Consider the following 18634-nt stretch of genomic DNA (forward strand, 5'->3'; position numbering starts at 1 on the left):
CTTTAGATACTTTCCACAAAAATGTAAAGAGACATACCTACATTTAAAAACACTACAACGCTACTTTCTATATGACTATTGTTATTCTGACAGTCAGCACTGTAAGTTACAGAAATTCTTTTTATCACAAACAAGTCACAGGTAAATGGAAATCCTCATCATGTCTATGGCTTAGAAATTCAGTGAAATGAGATTAGTGAAATGAGTTTTCAGTGTTTTGAAAATTAAGTGATTTGGTCTTGGTGAAAGTCTGTCAGATGAGTTTAGGTGATGTGAAGTAGACCCATATATATATATATATATATATATATATATATATATATATATATATACATATATATATATTGCATATATATATATATATACACACACACACACACATATGTATATATACACACACACACACACACACACACACACACACACACACACACACACACACACATGTATCAGTAGTCTTCTGTGCAGATAAATCCAAAGTAATAGCAGTCTTCTTCTGTGTTATCCACATAAACACGTCTCCTCACCTTCAAGTTCCCTAGCTACATGGTTACCTTTTTATAGTTTAGATTCAGGCTTGTGAGCACTGTGAAGACGCAAATGAGGTGCAATCTCATTAGAATTGCTGAATTCCAAATACTTGTCTCTGTGTATCAGATGTAAACTTAGTGCAGGCACTCCCTCAGTGTTTGTTGTTAATTGATTGCAGCTATAAATAATTACTGGTAGGCAGAAGGAAAACACATGGGATTCAGACTCCCTTACCTCCAGTGGGTGTGTCAGCCAGGTTAGACTTACAAACTGTAGAAGTAATTGTATCAGTGTTTTAAATGTTAGTAAGCAGCACACATTTCACAGTTTCTTTTCAGTAATACCCAACCTACCCTGCATGTGCTGAAAACTGTACATTATTGTCATTTAATATTCTCATACATTTTAAGAACAATAATACAACATGCCTTATGACTGCATGTCTCAGATTACGGCTCAGATAAAAGAAAAATTAACACCATACAAAGATAAGATATAGCTGCATTTCTGCAAACAATAATCATAAATGGTTGTGTGATCACTCATTACACTACATATGAAATTAACATATGTACAAACAACTCAAAAGTGTACAAGTGCCATATGTCTTGTTAATACTGTGGATGATTTTGGACTTGCTTGTATGCACAATGATTTTCATTGCTGTTGCAAATCTGTTTCTATGGCAAAGATGGAGAATATACCCTTCCCGTGTTTTGTAGGTTCACTGGGAGACTATTCCGGGTCCCAGTTCAAGTCTGAGGCTTGGAATAGTCCAGCCAAGCTGTCTCCAGTGTGACTGGCATTCCATGCACTGGAGAACAGTGCAGGCATCACTTTAATGACATAAAAAGGTGCAACATACATTCAACCAGTGATTGGATGAGTTCAGGACTGTTGACATCTCACAATTGTGTAAGTATACTGATATAGAGAATTTATAGTAGATGGAAAGCTGCATATATGTAAGACTGGTATGCATAATCCTCTTCTCTTGCTCTCTTCTCTTTATTCCACAGCCAACGCAGAAATTATGGTGAATAGAGATGCCTATGTTGTGCATCTAGAGAGACTTAGGGAAGCAAGGGATATGTATAGAGCACAACAGAATAATTATTTCACCTAAATTATTTCTTTTCTGTACAGTTGTAGCAAAGTAATCATGCATATCCTAACTGTAAAAGCAAGTGTGCATGCTTCAGTCTGTAGCACAAGCCAACTGTAGGAGTCAAGTCTTATACAGCAGTCAGACATTGTGAGCTCAGATACCACAAGTAATAAATATACACTAAAATCCTTTAAAATATGTTACATAATTTAATTTAATTTCAACACAGGTGGCATAAATGCCCTGGTAACTTAATCTCTATAATTAGACCAAACATATGTGCATTATATATGCACATTGCAAGGATTACCTTGAGCATTCCTTACTTATAGTTTGTAGTGGTTAAGATGTATACTTAAATGTAAAAGTTGTTAAAATACTTTATTATTGTGATAATGCATTCTATGTAATATATGATGGCACTAATTTTATCTTTTTTTTCTCTCACCCTGATCCTTATCTCTCTATTTTTTCTATGTGTTGTCAAAATTTTTCTATGCCATCCATCTCTTACAAATCACAAGATGATTTACATGAAAGGAGGTAGGCCAACTCTTGTGGTTCAGCCTGCACCAAATGTACCAGCTCCTGCACTGACACCAAGCACATCTGGGACCCAACTTGGCAGTACTGCCTCTGCACTACCTGGGCCCTCCATATCAAGTAGCACTACCCTGGCACCTTGTGCAGTGGTAGTTTCCAGGAGTAGTGGCAGAGGTGGGGATTTTATCACCTGCCAGGAGATGCCAGGGTTGGTGCATAGGGTCATGCACTGCACCACTGGTGCACACCTACACCTGATGGAGAGGCTGCTCTCACTTATGGTTCATAAGAAATGACATCAAGCACTCCAACAGCCAGCAGAGTAAGGGGACAGTGATGACAGTCCTGTGGGTGAGACAAGATTCTCCCTGTTCTCATATTTGACAGGCACGGGCATCTGTTGTCCCCTCCCTAACCCCAATCATGGTGTCCCTAACCTGTTGTGTCCCTCACTGTCCCTGTGTCTTGTCTTGTTTGTCCTGTTTGTTTACGTCTGCTTCCTCACCTACCCTACTTAACCTGTCCTAGAAATACCTGTGTCCTGTACCCAACATTTCTCTCTTACTGAAGTTAAAAAAAGAGCACCTGTCTGACAAAAAATAGTGTCCCATACATAGCTCTCTACTTCACATGTGTCCCCCTGACAAACTTGATTCAGTCCAATTGCCTATAGAACATGTTTGTGTTGTTAAGGTGACAATCCAAATTCAGTTAATATTCTGTACATATTTTCATTTTACACTGTTGAGGAAGTGGATAGCTACTGTTCCTTCCTACCTCCCTCCTGCATATTCCTATATTGCAGTCCCTTTGTTCTCCCCCCTGCTTGCTCCCCATTTCACCACTTTCATATCTACCCCATTTTAACCCTTTTAATCTGGTCAATAAATAGAATCACACACAACACACATAAGTAAAAAAAAAAGTAATGGGACCCTTCACTTATTTTGGCCTCTGTATTTGTGTGGAGATTGGCATTGCAAACTTATGTCAAATGACAGTGAATGGCTCTTCAATTGTGCAGTTACCTCTGTGCAATGCACAGTGAATAAGGAATAAAGATTTATTTCATTGCATTATCAATACATATTTAAAACTATCACATACACCTGGCTTTGAACCCTATATTATCTGCACTCCAAAAGAAATGTATCCATGCATTTACACCTGCTGCCACAGAATCAACTAAGTAGCAGGTGTGTTTCATGCACAGAGTATTCAAAAGTCTCATAATGTTAGCAATGAGGCTTGTGTTTGTTCATCACTTTATGCACAAACAGGGAAAGCAATATTTATTTATTTATTTATTTATTTACTTATTTTACATTTGTTATCCAGGAAAGTCCAACTGGGCAAAGCCCATTTTTCAGAAGAGGCCTGGGGAGAAAAGCTCCATATAATGTCACAAAAATTTATATGCAAAAACATAACTATTTAGTTTCTATTACATACAGAAAAATACAAGTTTTTTTAACAAAGTAAGACATATAAAACTTGGTCATATATACTTTCATTCACTGCAAAGACTGAACACAAACTACAAGATATTGTGTAGAATATACATCCCGCAGTAGAAGTCTTAGTCAAATTGTAGGATACTGTGTATTTAAAGTCATTGCACCATCTTATTGCTGCAAGTCATGTGTGTCTGTAATTTGGTTAAAACAGTGGTGTAATCTGTCTCCTTGTCACAAAATATTGCATGATGCTAGGTATACCCAAACATATGCGTTGCATAACACATTCATCTATGTGATGTTAGAAGCAAAATCTTGCACAATGTGTAAATTATTACTCATGTCTTACTATGGAAACAAGCTATAGAATATTGTATCATTTCCAAATGCCACAGGAGAAGGCTTACTCCTATGTTTAGAAAAGGCACATTTCAACAAACTCTGTCAGAAGTGTTTAAAAAAGACATATTATGTGCTAAAATTCACAAAATGTATCGAATGAGAAATCTCCAGCTATACATATATAATCAGATATTTGGTTGACGACATTGTCACCTACATGTATAATCATAGTTATACTGAAACCTCTGTGTTTTAAGAAGTAATGCCTAGTTTTGAACAGACTACCTGTCTAAGATCACAAGCTAGAGAACAGTGCATTAATCTGAAGTTCAACAACAGACCTTGTTTTACAACTGTGACACTGCACATTTAAATGGATGACATCACCATGGTTTTAATATTGTGATGTGTCTGCTGAAAGGGAATGAAAGTATTGGGAGATCCTATTAACATTTTACAGATACACATCTTATCTGCAGTTGAAGCCAGTTTTACACATGATGAGAAAGAATCGCACACTCACAATAGTCAGACATTACTGAATTCAAACCACCTACCTATCCAATTGTACAATCTAGAGAACACTTTATCAACAGGAAGCTCCAAAGGAAATTCAGTTTCAATAATGAGAAAATGCACATTTGAAAGGATGACATCATTGTGTTGCACAGAATGTGTTATGGATAAAAATACAACAGATTGATGGGGGAGTAGTCTCACAGTGTAAATATGTTTTAGAACTGGAAACTGATACAATGGATGCTCTGACATATCAAATTCAACATTAAAGTACAGAGACATACACCCATTAATAGCATTTATGCAACCTTGGATTTGAACCACCTACTGATATACTTACGCAAGCTACAGAACATGGTATCAAACCCAAGGACCATAGGAGAAGCCTGACTTCTAGGAGAACAGTGCATTTTTGATAGAATGACAGCATCAGTGTATTGCAGAGATGTTTCTGATAAAAGTGGCACTAGGTAAGGGGGTGTCCTTTCTCCACTGTAAATGTTTCACCTGAGTGAAAGCAGACACAACACTTTTAATGTACACACACAAGCAAGTTCAGCATTGTCAGATTCAAACCGCCTACCTATCTAGTTACATCTTAAGAGCACAGTATGAATCACAAGTGTCACAGGAAAATGTATGACCTTTAAGGGAAGAGATTGCATTTTTGACAGGATGACCTCATCAGTGTGTTGCAGATAAGAAGTTTACTGTAAAAGCGGGTTAAAGTGCAGAGTGAGCTGTCTCCAAAGTTAAAGTTTCTGTAGAGTGGAAGTGGAAGTGGACACATCACATATGTTGTTGAAGCTTTACTTACCTGACACTAGAAACACAGACACACATAAACACACACTTTCACCACTTGTCAGATTTGAACTGCCTACCTAACTAGTTACACAATCTAGAGTACACAGTGTGAACTGTAAGCACCACAGGAGAACGCTGACTTCTAAGAGGAGAGAGTGCATTTTGACAGTATGGCCTTATCAGTGTTTTGCAGAGATGTTTGTTGTAAAAGTGGGTTAAAGTGCAGAGTGAGCTGTCTTCAAAGTTAACGTTTTCTGCAGACTGGAAGTGGATACATCACATCTGTTATTAAAGCTTACACACACACTGTCAAATAAATTATTAAAAATCAGACTGTAAAATCATTAGGCTTTTTAAAATGACAGTCAACACACAGGAGATTCAGATGCAAAAATTTACTAGTGTACACCAGGAGGCAAAAGACCATACAATACAAGTATAGAATTTTGTCTGGCATGATACAGGAAGTGTTCTACATTTTATACACTATACATTCAAGCTGTGCCCACCTTACTGATGTGGTTGGTCACAGGGCACCTACATCACTATAGTCTACAATATTCTATTCATAAGAAAACGCTGATGTTATACTTTTTAAAAGTTTTCCCATGAGAATAATACAGCCTTGCAAAGCACCTGGTCAGTTATAATGTCTTTCTGTAAATGTTATTCTTTCAAGGTTTCAGTCCTGCTCGAATACAATAGTCAGTTCAGTCTTGTAATACACTTCTTTGTTCTTCTCGCAACATTACTTTTAGCAGCTGTGTTTTATCTCAGATAATATTCGCAAGGCCAACCATCTCAGAAGAAGGAAGAAAGATTTCAATGCTTTATACATTAATTTTCCTGACCCAGCAGATAATCATTAGTGAAAAACGTAAGCTTGCTGAGCTGGCTACTGCCAGGGTCAGAGTTCAATCACACTGCAGCTCCAAAGCTTCAAGCAATTACATGTAAGATCATTCTTACTGCCATATTGTAAAATAGAATAAAATGCATTACATACTATTTGCTTTTAAACTAGCACTTTATATATGTTCAAATACATATTTTTCTAACACACACACACACACACACACACACACACACACACACAAGTTCACCACTGTCAACTCTGAATCATCTACCTAACTAGTTGCACAGTCATGAGTACACATTATGAACTGCAAGCACCACAAGGGATGTGTTTAAGGGGCAAAAGCACACTTTTGACAAGCTGATCTCATCAGTGTGTTGCAGAGAAGATGTTTGCTGTAAAAGTGGATAAAGTGCAGAGGGAGCTGTCTCCAAAGATAATGTTTTCTTCTGAGTGGAAGTGAACACATTACATCTGTTGTTGAAGCTTTACTGATCTGACACTAGAACCACACACACACACACACACACACACACACACACACACACACACACACACACACAAGATCACCATTGTCAGATTCAAAGCACCTACCTAAATAGTTACACAATCTAGAGTACACAGTTTAAATTACAAATGCCACAGCAGAAGTCTGATTTTAAAGTTGTGAAAATGCACATTTCTAAGTATGAACACATCAGTGTTTTGAACAGCAGCTACTGTGCATCACAGGTTTTGTGGAAAATGCACGTGTCTGGACAGGCCGAAGTAATAGCAATGTGCTTGTCCCATGGAATTACATTCTCCTGTGATAACATCTGTATATTGTCATTCATGTCGACTGCATGTAAAGCAACACACACCTGATTCACAGTATGGTGTTTCAATGACAATCACAATTGTAAACCACTAGATTTGTCAAGTAAGCATTCAGGGCAGTTCATCACAGGATGATTGGATGCAAACAGTAACCATTTCTTGTGTCACTGTCTGTTGTACTGGCTTGCGTTTGGACTTATGCATTGACAATATAAACAGACATTTTCAAAGTATGACAATGTCCTGCTGAATAACACTGAAGGATTATGTGTGAAAAGGTTACATATCATTGCACCAAAGATTCAAGTGTAAGTGTTGGAGTGCAGACATAACTTAACAGACTGAACTGAGTCAACATCACTGTGATATTTAGGCTCCTTAAGTACAACATTCTACTAACACATACAGAATTTGTACAACCAACTCACAAAATTCTTTGTTGTAATATATATTTTTAATTCTCTTCCTGAAGCACACTACTGGCAAGCTTATCTGCATGACCAACAGCAAAGTATTAGTGCATGTGTAACTATATCTTGAGGTGTTGAATTAGAATGGAAATTAGCAGTAGCCTATGGTGCTCCATGCTATACTGGTTGTGCAACAAAACAGTATAGACATACAAGCATATCTGAATCTGAAGGAATACTGAACAGATATGTTTTATCATCAGGTTTCCTGCATCATGATTTATACATCTGTCATGACTGTTGCAGCCCTTCATACATTGCATGTATGATACAGGTGTATCTTGACACAATCCTCAAATACGATGACTGTTCATGTATTTGTGGCATGTTGCAGTTGTTGTGTAATTGTATGTGTTTATTGGACATGACTTGAGTTCTACAGTCAATACACCAGTAACAGATAGGTACCTGTATGTGTCATAATGATTTTACCTCTGACCATGGATGTAAGTACATCCTCAGCAAACCTATCACCTTCAGTGTATATCAGCAATAGAAACCACATGTCAATAGTGTGGTATGGTTTTAAACCATAAAGAAACATTGAGTGTACCTCGCATGTTGCAGTTATTTCTGGGAAGGTATGAGCATGTTATGAAAGATTATGAAAAACACAAGGGAACAAGCATGTTATTGCTGGTGGAAACATGGCTTGGCTTACAGAAACAGTATTAAAGGAAAGAGGTATATTTGATGAGACAGAAACAGGGATAGACATACAAAGAGATTAGTTTAGGGTTCAACATACAAAGAGATTAGTTTAGGGTTCATTTCTGCACTTATTTGTGTTGTATTATCCTGCATTTTCTGACCTATGTAAATTTACAAAATCAAATCTATGGCTTTTTCTAATAACTTCAATTGTCAAGTATTGCCAAGAAATTCTCAAGGGTAAGGATGATGATAACAAACATTAAGATCCAGAAATGTCCACATCCTTTGAAACTCAGTACACCTCAGATGTATTGCTGCATACAATAAAATGTTTCCTATATGGATAAAGATGGTGTAGGAGAGTAGAAACATAATGAAGACATAAGCAGGTTACTGCTGTTTGACAAGATACACAGCACACACTTATACACATACTATCACTATGTGAAAACATGACATAAATATATGCCATACTTTTGGATTTGAACCTTTGACAGTAAAAAATGAAAGAGTACAGTCAAAAGGATTTTCTCAGTTCAACAATTGATAAATATGAAGGGACATTGAGGGCAGATTAAAGCAATGGCCAATGTAGGCATGAGCCTTCATCACAGTAAGGGAAGGTGTAAAATTCCATCAGGTGTATATGACATCTATCAGCCTATTAAAGGTTTAAGTCAGAAGGTTTAAGTCTGATGACTGAGTCTTCGGAAACTTGAACTTCATATAGTTGACACCATCCCCCAAATTCTGCAAGTCTTGCACAGCATGCAGGATTCATGCAGGAGCTCCAGCAGGCAATATGTCTGCCATGTGATCCAGGAATAACCTGTAGGGGTGTGCACGAGCGCTACTGCACTAGTCCTGTACGGACTCAGCCCCTGTATGCAAGTGACCCCATTTGCAGGAGAAATCCATGCAAATGAGGTGAATTTGCTATCCAGGAAGCTGGAAGCCGGCCGTTCAGCACTAGTGTAATCTGCAGAAATGTACTCTGCCAGTAACAGAGTACATTTCTGCAAATTACAAAACTGGGCCATGACAGCTCCAAATAAAGGTTGGATATCATGTATAAAGCATGCCAATGGCCAGGTATAAGGCCATTGGCATGGAAAACATTGAAAAAATAAATCAACTTTATCTCGGCTGTTTGAGCATAGGGCAGCAGGGTGCAAACAGGATTGGGGGGGAAATAAAAAAATAACCCTACAATAAGCATTCTAACTAAAATCACTATTCTGCCATTATACCCAATGGCAGGCAGAAGACAACATGGCCAATGAATAGTGGTTGCTAAGGGGGGAGGCTCAGTGTGGGACATGTAACTATGCATTAGCAGGCAATCCTATGCAAATGAGGGGAAGATAGTGAATCCCAGATTTCCCCTGTATGCTAGTCAGCTCCCAACAGTGTAAGAGCAAGAATGCTTGGTGCAAGCCTAGGAGTTATCTGACATCATAGGGGTGTGTCAGGCATGCTGTAAGCTGACTGCAGCCCTGTGGCTCAGGTTTGCTCCTAGCTTAGCACAGCTAGGCAAGGGTGTGTGTCTGAGGCTCCCTGGCCCTCTTTACATTGCCTAAACGTGTGTGCAAGCCGCACACCGGGGTTTAAAGAAAAAAAGTAAACCAGGAAATAGCAGCTCTGTGCACATTTGAGCACTGTGTTTGCACTGCATGCCCCTGAGCTTAAATAGGAAGGCAATGGGAAGGGAAAACAGCAGTAGAAAGGTAATCTAGGAGAACTAGCATAGCTGGCAGGTGAAATGTATCAGAATCAGCCAATTACACAGGCAGCAGACCAGCCCAGCCTAGAACACTACTATAAACTATGCTAACATATTCCCTTCTGGTTTTTCCCATACTCTACACCACCAGTGTATACAAGCAGGGAACTTTTACCAAACATAACAACAAAATGATAGAGGCTGCAGCAGGCATCATACAACATGTGGAAGAGGCTGAGGGTGGTGAGGATGTGAATGTTGTCGACCAACCCACAGTGAGGAGATGGATAAGAGTGTACAGACCCAGGGTAACCTACCAGGGACTACATGAGCTGGAGATAGTGGAGCACTATAGGGTGGACAGGGACCTCCAACAGCAAATTGTTGAGCTGTGCACTTGACACACTGAACTAACAGCGGGAAACCCATCCCAGTGGATACCAAGGTATGTGTAGGCCTAGGAATACTAGCCACAGGTACCTCCCAAAGCTCAACTGGGGATATCATGGGGATCTCACAGGCATCAGCATCCAGAGTATTCCGCCAGTTCCTGGATGCCATGTCAGCAAATGCCAGTGAGCACATATATTTCCTCAACACCCGTGAGGTGTTGGCCAGCAATATGCCTCTTCCACCAAATAGCAGAATACCCTGCAGTAGTAGGTGCTATAGACTGCACACACATATGCATCAAAGCACCACCCAGTGATCAGGGTAGGGTCTACCGCAAGGGCTTCCCATCCATCAACTGCCAGGTCATGTGCAATTCCCAGGGCATTATAATGAATGTGTGTGCTGGCTGCCCTGGAAGCTATCATGTCTCCCACATCTGGCATCTGGCACAGCTGCACCAGAGATTTGCCAATGGGGACATCCCTTACGGCCACTTAGTTGGGGATGCTGGTTATGCACTGGAGCTGTGGCTAATGACACCCATCAGAAATGCACACACACCCGAACAAGAACGCCATAATGAGGCACGTGCACAGACCAGACTTATAATAGAGCGTGTGTTTGGGATGCTCAAATCATGGTTCCAGTGCCTGGACACATCCAGTGGAGCCCTGCAGTACTCACCAGCTACATGTACTCAAATTGTTATGGTATGTGCCGTGCTACACAATATGATCCTTTGGAAACAGCTGCAGCAGGAACAGCACGGGGCAGGGTCACACAGCTCCCCACCAATGCTAAGGCCTGCACAGGCACAGAGTGACTCGGAGGAGGAACAACCTGAGCATGCCCCAGTAGGCAGATGGAGGCATGCCCATTATGCCCTGGCCTTGGCAAAGAGGCAATGCATAGCACATACACTGACACAGTAGGGACCCAGGGAATGACACCTCTCTCTGACTCACACATACAGTAAAAGGTTTGCCAAACACAACACTACCTGTGCTCAACCATGTACAGGGAGTGTACTATGTGCATCCGACATAGGCAGCCCTCCAGCACCATCCTCAATACTGGCACACCCACAAGGTAAGTCAGTCAACCTACCAATTGCCGAATGGAGTAGAATATGTTGTTACCTGTATCTATGGTAGGGATGTGAGCATGCAAAGGAATCAAGTGGCTGAATGGTATGCCAGCAGATAGTAGACACCCACAGTGGCACTATGAAATCTATAACTGATGCTGGAGTCACCATAGAAGCCAGTACTACACAGGATGACAAAACCCACTGCAGGAAATGTGCTGGGTGACATTTGTGACCATATGACTCACACATGCCAGTCTGGGAGGTTCACATACCCAGCAACATTCTCCGCCAGCAGGACAAGAGTAGAAAAACACAAACAGAGGCTGTGCTATGGCCTCGAAATGATGCCTATGGGTAACCTCCCCCCAGGCCTACACAGACAGACTACAGCAGGTAAGGCAGTGGGATGTTAGTTCTGAAGGGTAGGAAGTCAGACACTAATATGTAGGTCAAACAAAGCTAAGACCTGTAGTACACTGATATGCTTCTAGTCAGCATGATAGGTTAGAATACAGAATGAAATGGAGTTCCTGACATATCAGTACAGTCATAGCAAATATGTACAAGTGCCAGGTGTGCCCCCCATCCTATGTATAAATGTAGAAACAGTCAGGTGTGTCCTCCCAATACTATGTATAAATGTAAAAACAGTCAGGTGTGTCCCCCCACAATCCAATGTAGAAATGTAGTAACAGTCAAGTGTTCCCTTCCACTCCTATGTAGACATGTAGAAACAGTAAGGTGTGCCCCTTCCCCCAATCCAGCGTAGAAATGTAGTAACAGTCAGGTGTGCCCCCCAATCCTGTGAAGAAATGTAGAAACAGTCAGGTGTGCCCCCCCACAATCCTATATAGAAATGTAGTAACAGCCAGGTGTGCCCCCCACTCCTATGTAGACATGTAGAAACAGTCAGGTGTGTCCCCACAATCCTATGTAGAAATGTAGTAACATTCAGGTGTGCTTCCACCAACCCCATGTAGACATGTAGAAACAGTCAGGTGTGACCCTTCCTCCAATCCAGTGTACAAATGTAATAACATTCAGGTGTGCCCCCCCCCAATCCTGTGTAGAAATGTAGAAACAGTCAGGTGTATCTCCCCACAATCCTATGTAGAAATGTGGTAACAGTCAGATGTGCACCCCCAACCCTATGTAGACATGTAGAAACAGTCAGGTGTGCCCCTTTCCCCAATCCAGTGTACAAATGTAGTAACAGTCAGGTGTGCCCCACCAATCCTGTGTAGAAATGTAGAAAGAGTCAGGTGTGTCCCCCCACAATCCTCTGTAGAAATGTAGTAACAGTCAGGTGTGCCACCCCACTCCTATGTAGACATGTAGAAACAGTTAGGTGTGCCCCTTCCCCCAGTCCAGATTACAAATGTAGTAACAGTCAGGTGTGCCCTCTCCCAACCACTGTGTAGAAATGTAGAAACAGACAGGTGTACCCCCTCCCCCAATCCTGCATAGACATGTAGTAACAGTCAGGTGTTTCCCCCCAAACCTATTTAGAAATGTAGTAATGGTCTGGTGTGCCCCCCAATCTGATGTACACACATCATAACAGTCATGTGTGTCCCCCCACAACCCTATGTAGAAATGTAGTAACATGTATGTGTAGGTATAATACCAGTGGAAAACAGATGCCCAGAGGTGGCCAAGGTAGCAGGATAGGTTGTAGCATTTGCACAATATGCAGGTCTGTGTGTGTTAGGTTGGTGTGTGTTTCATATTGTGTGAGAGTGGTCAGTATGTATGCATGTTGAGGTAAGACCTGGTGGCCATTGCCCACTACTGCCGATGACAGGGACAAGCACTCACAACTGCAGTGCCAAAGACAATTCCGACCAGTATAACACATGCTAGCAGTAAGCCATTGTAAATGTATGGTGGTAATATGTGTCACCATCTGAAAGACTGGCATGACATAGCTGTTGGGCTAGATATACAAGCAGTACACAGGGAAAGTATCCCAGACATACAGTATATATTGTGTCACTGTGAAATGGAGACACCCTTGGAATTGTACATACAGGTATGCATCACATTAACTGGTCTAGTAGTAGGGGATAGCGGTGATGTCTGCCCGAACACTTGCAGATCACAAAGGAGGTAGGACTGATGTACTGGGAAACAGCTGATGTACCTGCACATGCCAGCATAACTGGAATGCCCCATGCATATCTGTGTGTTAGATGCAAGTAGTGTCTATAGCACACATGTACCCAGCTCACAGAAACACTACCCACAAACACTCCCTGCTGTGGGGAATGGGTACAATATGACCCCACCTGTATATGGCAATAGCAGAAGAATGCAGCATGCAGTGCAGGTGTCCCATGCAGGTGTGTCCCTTGCTGTAGGTAGCACCCTGCCAGCATCCACACCACCTGATCAAGACTGATAGAAGGTATTGGCATGAACACCTATCACACCTACACTGTCACCCCAGGGGAATATACTGTATGGTGGTCTGAGGCTGTAGGACTGACAGAATGCAGCAGCCTTCCACATCTGGCCCGCAGAAACACCTAATAGCCCACAGGCCCCTGCCAAAGGCCTGTGTTTCACACATACTGCCAGTGCATGTTATGTCATGGACACCCAAATAACAACAAAACACACTCCACATAAGCCATATGCAAGGCCATGTGGACAAACCACAGTAACATGTCCACCATGTCCCACTGCATGAACTGTGGACCAACACTAACACACATGTGATGGGGTGATACCCTTAGGGAAAGTATCAGAGAATGTATGCATACTGTATGGAAGAGGTTAGAATAACAGAGGGGGTGTGGTAGCATGGGCAGCATGGAATTTGCAGGGTCCAACACCAAGCTGTGTGCACACACTATCCCTGGCTGCAAACATGTAAATGGGTGGCTACACACCTGCCCGCACACCACAAAATGGGTAATGTCCTGACCCATGGCCCCTGCCTCTGGGTAACCTGTGTGAATTTGTACATCTGTGAGGCATTGCCACAGCAAGATAAGACCATACTGTCATGTCAATGGATGTACAAGTATGGGATCCTCTGCCAACACTGTACCAAGGTGCTGAACCAGATACACAGACCCAGCAGTAAGTGTCTGCAGCTCCCCCTCCAGAATGGCATAACTTACCATGAATATGTAGGTGACTGCCCACAATACCAGACATAGCTGCAGTCACCCTTGTCCCCAAGACATCACTGTGAGCAAGAATGTCGACCTGACAGTACATGAGGACAGAAAACATCATAATGTATAACAGTACACATGTCTGAATATCCCTGCTAACAGCAGTACCATGCAGCTGAAACAGCACAGACACAATCACCTACAGTACACACTATCCCCTGCACAGTTTGTCCCCATATTGCCAAATGATTGATGGATACCCTGCAGAAACAGTTTGCTACATGTAAGTGTACAACACAAAGGTCTGCACTGGAGTACAAACTACCTGGAATCGATCCACATGTTCAATACAGAAGGGCATACTGGCATGCTCACAGTCTTAAACAAATTAAGCCCATGTCTGCAAACAACAGTGGACCATACATGTCTGGAATTTACAGTTGTTAGTGCATGCACTCCTCAGTATGCACCAGTCATGCTTTGTACACACAGTGGATAGCAATACAGACACATATCCAAGGACAACACTCTATAATAAGCCAAAAGTAGACACACATAGATGTGTGGAAGAGAGTGACTGTGACAAGGAGCCATCCATTATGAGGTCTGTCCCACCCAGCACAGAGCCAAATGGCTACAACCACAGGAGGTGTAAATGTCACTCACTGTAGACATTAGCCACCAGTAACCATCAGCATTACAGACTATGTGGTGCTACTCCTAGCTGTGCAAAATGACTGTACAAGGAAGTAGTCATCTAGCAGCTGTATACAAGTTCCTGTAGAATATAGTTCTCCGTGTGGCAACATGTGGTGTGTCAACCTCTAGATGAATGGGTTACAGCCCATGCACACACACTGCCCTCCCCATAGTCCTACTATGACAAGCCTGCTAAGGTCATCCACTTTGAAATACACCGTTGGTGTAGCCTAGTAATCTCCGTGGTGCATCCTATAACTGCGTACTGCTGTAGTGTGATAAGCTAGTTAGGTAGGAGTTCTAATCCCAGGCATGGCAACTGTGTGTTTGTGTGTGTGCCTCTGTCTGTGCAGACAACAATGCATTTTTGGCTAGTCACACACAATACAATTCAACAGCCCTACTTTGGCAAGACTGCTGATATCACTCACTGTGAAATATACCTTTGGGAAAGGTGTAGCCCTCTGTGGCATGTCCCATAACTGTGTGCTGCTGTAGTTTGATAAACTAGTTAGATAGGAGTTCTAATCCCAGACATTGCAACTGTGTGTTTGTATGTGTGTGTGTGTGTATGTGTGTGTGTGTGTGTGTGTGTGTGTGTGTGTGTGTGTGTGTGTGTGTGTGTGTGTGTGTGTGTGTGTGTGTGTGTGTGTGTCTGTGTAGGGAGCAATGCATTTTAGGCTAGTCATACTCACTACAATTCAAATATCCTACTTTGGCAAGGCCGCTGATGTCATTCACTGTGAAATACACCTTTCGGAAAGCTGTAGCACAGTAATCTCCATGGCAAGTCCTATAACTGTGTCCTGCTGTAGTGTGATAAACTAGTTAGGTAAGAGTTCTAATCCCAGACATGGCAACTGTGTGTTTGTATGTGTGTCTCTCTGTCTGTGTAGAGAGCAATGCTTTTTAGGCTAGTCACATGCATTACAATTCAAATGCCCTACTTTGGCAAGGCTGCTGATGTCATTCACTGTGAAATACACCTTTGGGAAAGGTGTAGAGCAGTAATCTCTGTGGCACGTCCCATAACTGTGTACTGCTGTAGTGTGATAAACTAGTTAGGTAGGTGTTTTAATCCCAGACATGGCAACTGTGTGTGTGTGCATCTCTGTCTCTGTAGAGAGTAATGCTTTTTAGGCTAGTCACACTCACTACAATTCAAATGCCCTACTTTGGCAAGGCTGCTGATGTCATTCACTGTGAAATACACCTTTCAGAAAGCTGTAGCCCAGTAATCTCCATGGCACATCCTATAACTGTGTACTGATGTAGTGTGATAAACTAGTTAGGTAGGAGTTCTAATCCCAGACATGGCAACTGTGTATATATGTGTGTGTGTGTGTGTGTGTGTGTGTGTGTGTGTGTGTGTGTGTGTGTGTGTGTGTGTGTGTGTGTGTGTGTGTCTGTCTCTGTAGAGAACAATGCATTTTAGGCTAGTCACACTCACTACAATTCAAATACCCTACTTTGGCAATTCTGCTGATGCCATTCACTGTGAAATACACCTTTGGGGAAAGAGTACTCCAGTAATCCATGTGGTGCATCCTATAACAGCTTAATGCTGTAGTTTGATATAGGACCCTGATAGAGTTCTATTCCCACACATGACAGTTGTGGATGTTTTTGTATGTGTTTCTATGTCTGTGTAGGGAGCAATGCATTTTAGGCTACTCACACTAACTACAATTCAAATGCCCTAATTGGCAATCCTGCTGATGTCATTCACTATGAAATACACCTTTGGGGAAAGAGTACTCCAGTAATCTGCGTGGCACATCCTATAACAACTTAATTCTGTAGTGTGATATAGAACCCTGATAAGGGTTCTATTCCCACACATGGCAGTTGTGGGTGTTTTTGAGTGTGTTTCTATGTCTGTGTAGGGAGCAATGCATTCTAGAATAGTCACACTAACTACAATTCAATGCCCTACCTTGGCAAGGCTGCTGATGTCAGTCACTGTGAAATACACCTTTCAGAAAGCTGTAGCCCAGTAATCCCTGTGACGTGTCCTATAACTGCGTAGTGCTGTAGTGTGATAAACTAATTAGGTAGGAGTTCTAATCCCAGACATGACAGGTGTGTGTGTGTGTGTGTGTGTGTGTGTGTGTGTGTGTGTGTGTGTGTGTGTGTGTGTGTGTGTGTGTGTGTGTGTGTGTGTTTGTCATTTGTATCCTGTGTGGAGGTGGGTGTGAGTGTCTAACAACTGGACTCAATGTGGAGCAGGTTTTGCAAATTTCTTATATGGTGGTCTTAGTATATATCACAATGTCCACCATATAGGGATAACAGATGTGAAATAGCCGAGAGGCTGGGGTGCAAATCCATACCCCTACATGTGACATCAAGGCCAGGTGAACAAAGTTAACAACCCTTGTATTAACCAGAGAACACTCTCAACCCATGTCTCATACACACACACACACACACACACACTTGCCTAGGCAACAGCCGCTATGTTGGCAGTACCCTGCATATTGCCCACTGATAGTAACCATGGTGTGATTGCAGTGTGCTACAGAGGACATGGCACCTTGTCCATCAGTCCAATAGGCACATACATCATGCCGACTGTGCACCTTCCCTATTTTTCCCACTGGACACCTGCAACACCTGTAGTGCCATCAAATGTGAGCCATAAAGGACATACCATGCCTGAAAAACATGCCCTGTATGAACAGATACCACTGACACCAGGGAATACCAGTATCATCCTATCAATGTAGGTGCAGGGTCAACCTGCTGTCCATTAACAGTTCCTGTCACATGAGGCCAGGACTGGCACATCTGATGATAACAATCTGTGTACACAACATGAGCCAGACACCCCAGGTAAAGTTTCACATGTCACTGTAAGTGCATGTGGGAGGTGTGCACATCCAGGACACCATCCATGTCATGGACTAAGTAAAACATACATGACAAGCAATGCACAGCATTGGCCACATGAAATATGAAATAGTTACCCAGGTGACTAGATGGTGAATACAATACCCACCTTTGTGGCAAATCCAGACACTACACCCCTGAGCCACACTGCAGACCATTGTCATGTGGCCTGATACCAAGGTATACCCATCACCTAGCCTTGTATAGCCATCTGGCACAGTCAACCACTACACACCCATGAAGCAATGCAACCATGCATGTCAGTACTGGCACCCTGTGTGTGTTGTATGATGCCTATGACCACATTCACACTCACTACAACCCCCATTGGCATACTGAAGCATGCTGTCTGATGTCAGACACCTCCACATACCCTTTGCCCATATTACCTCCTTATGATCCCTGTGATGCATGTGATACCTGTACAGTACTGTGTTGTGGCAATCTCACTATTGATGCTCTGTATTCCTGGCCCTGCCAAGTGTGTCAATGTGTGTGCTTCCCTGTGAGAGTGTGGCTTTGTTGACGCTAACACCTGTTCATGTGGACAGGCACATGTATTACACCTACTGTATAGCTACCATATCACTGTTGCCAATGTCACTC

Source organism: Protopterus annectens, chromosome 1.part0 (genome assembly GCF_019279795.1).
Source record: "Protopterus annectens isolate FY-2018-M chromosome 1.part0, PAN1.0, whole genome shotgun sequence".
NCBI lineage: Eukaryota > Metazoa > Chordata > Ceratodontiformes > Protopteridae > Protopterus > Protopterus annectens.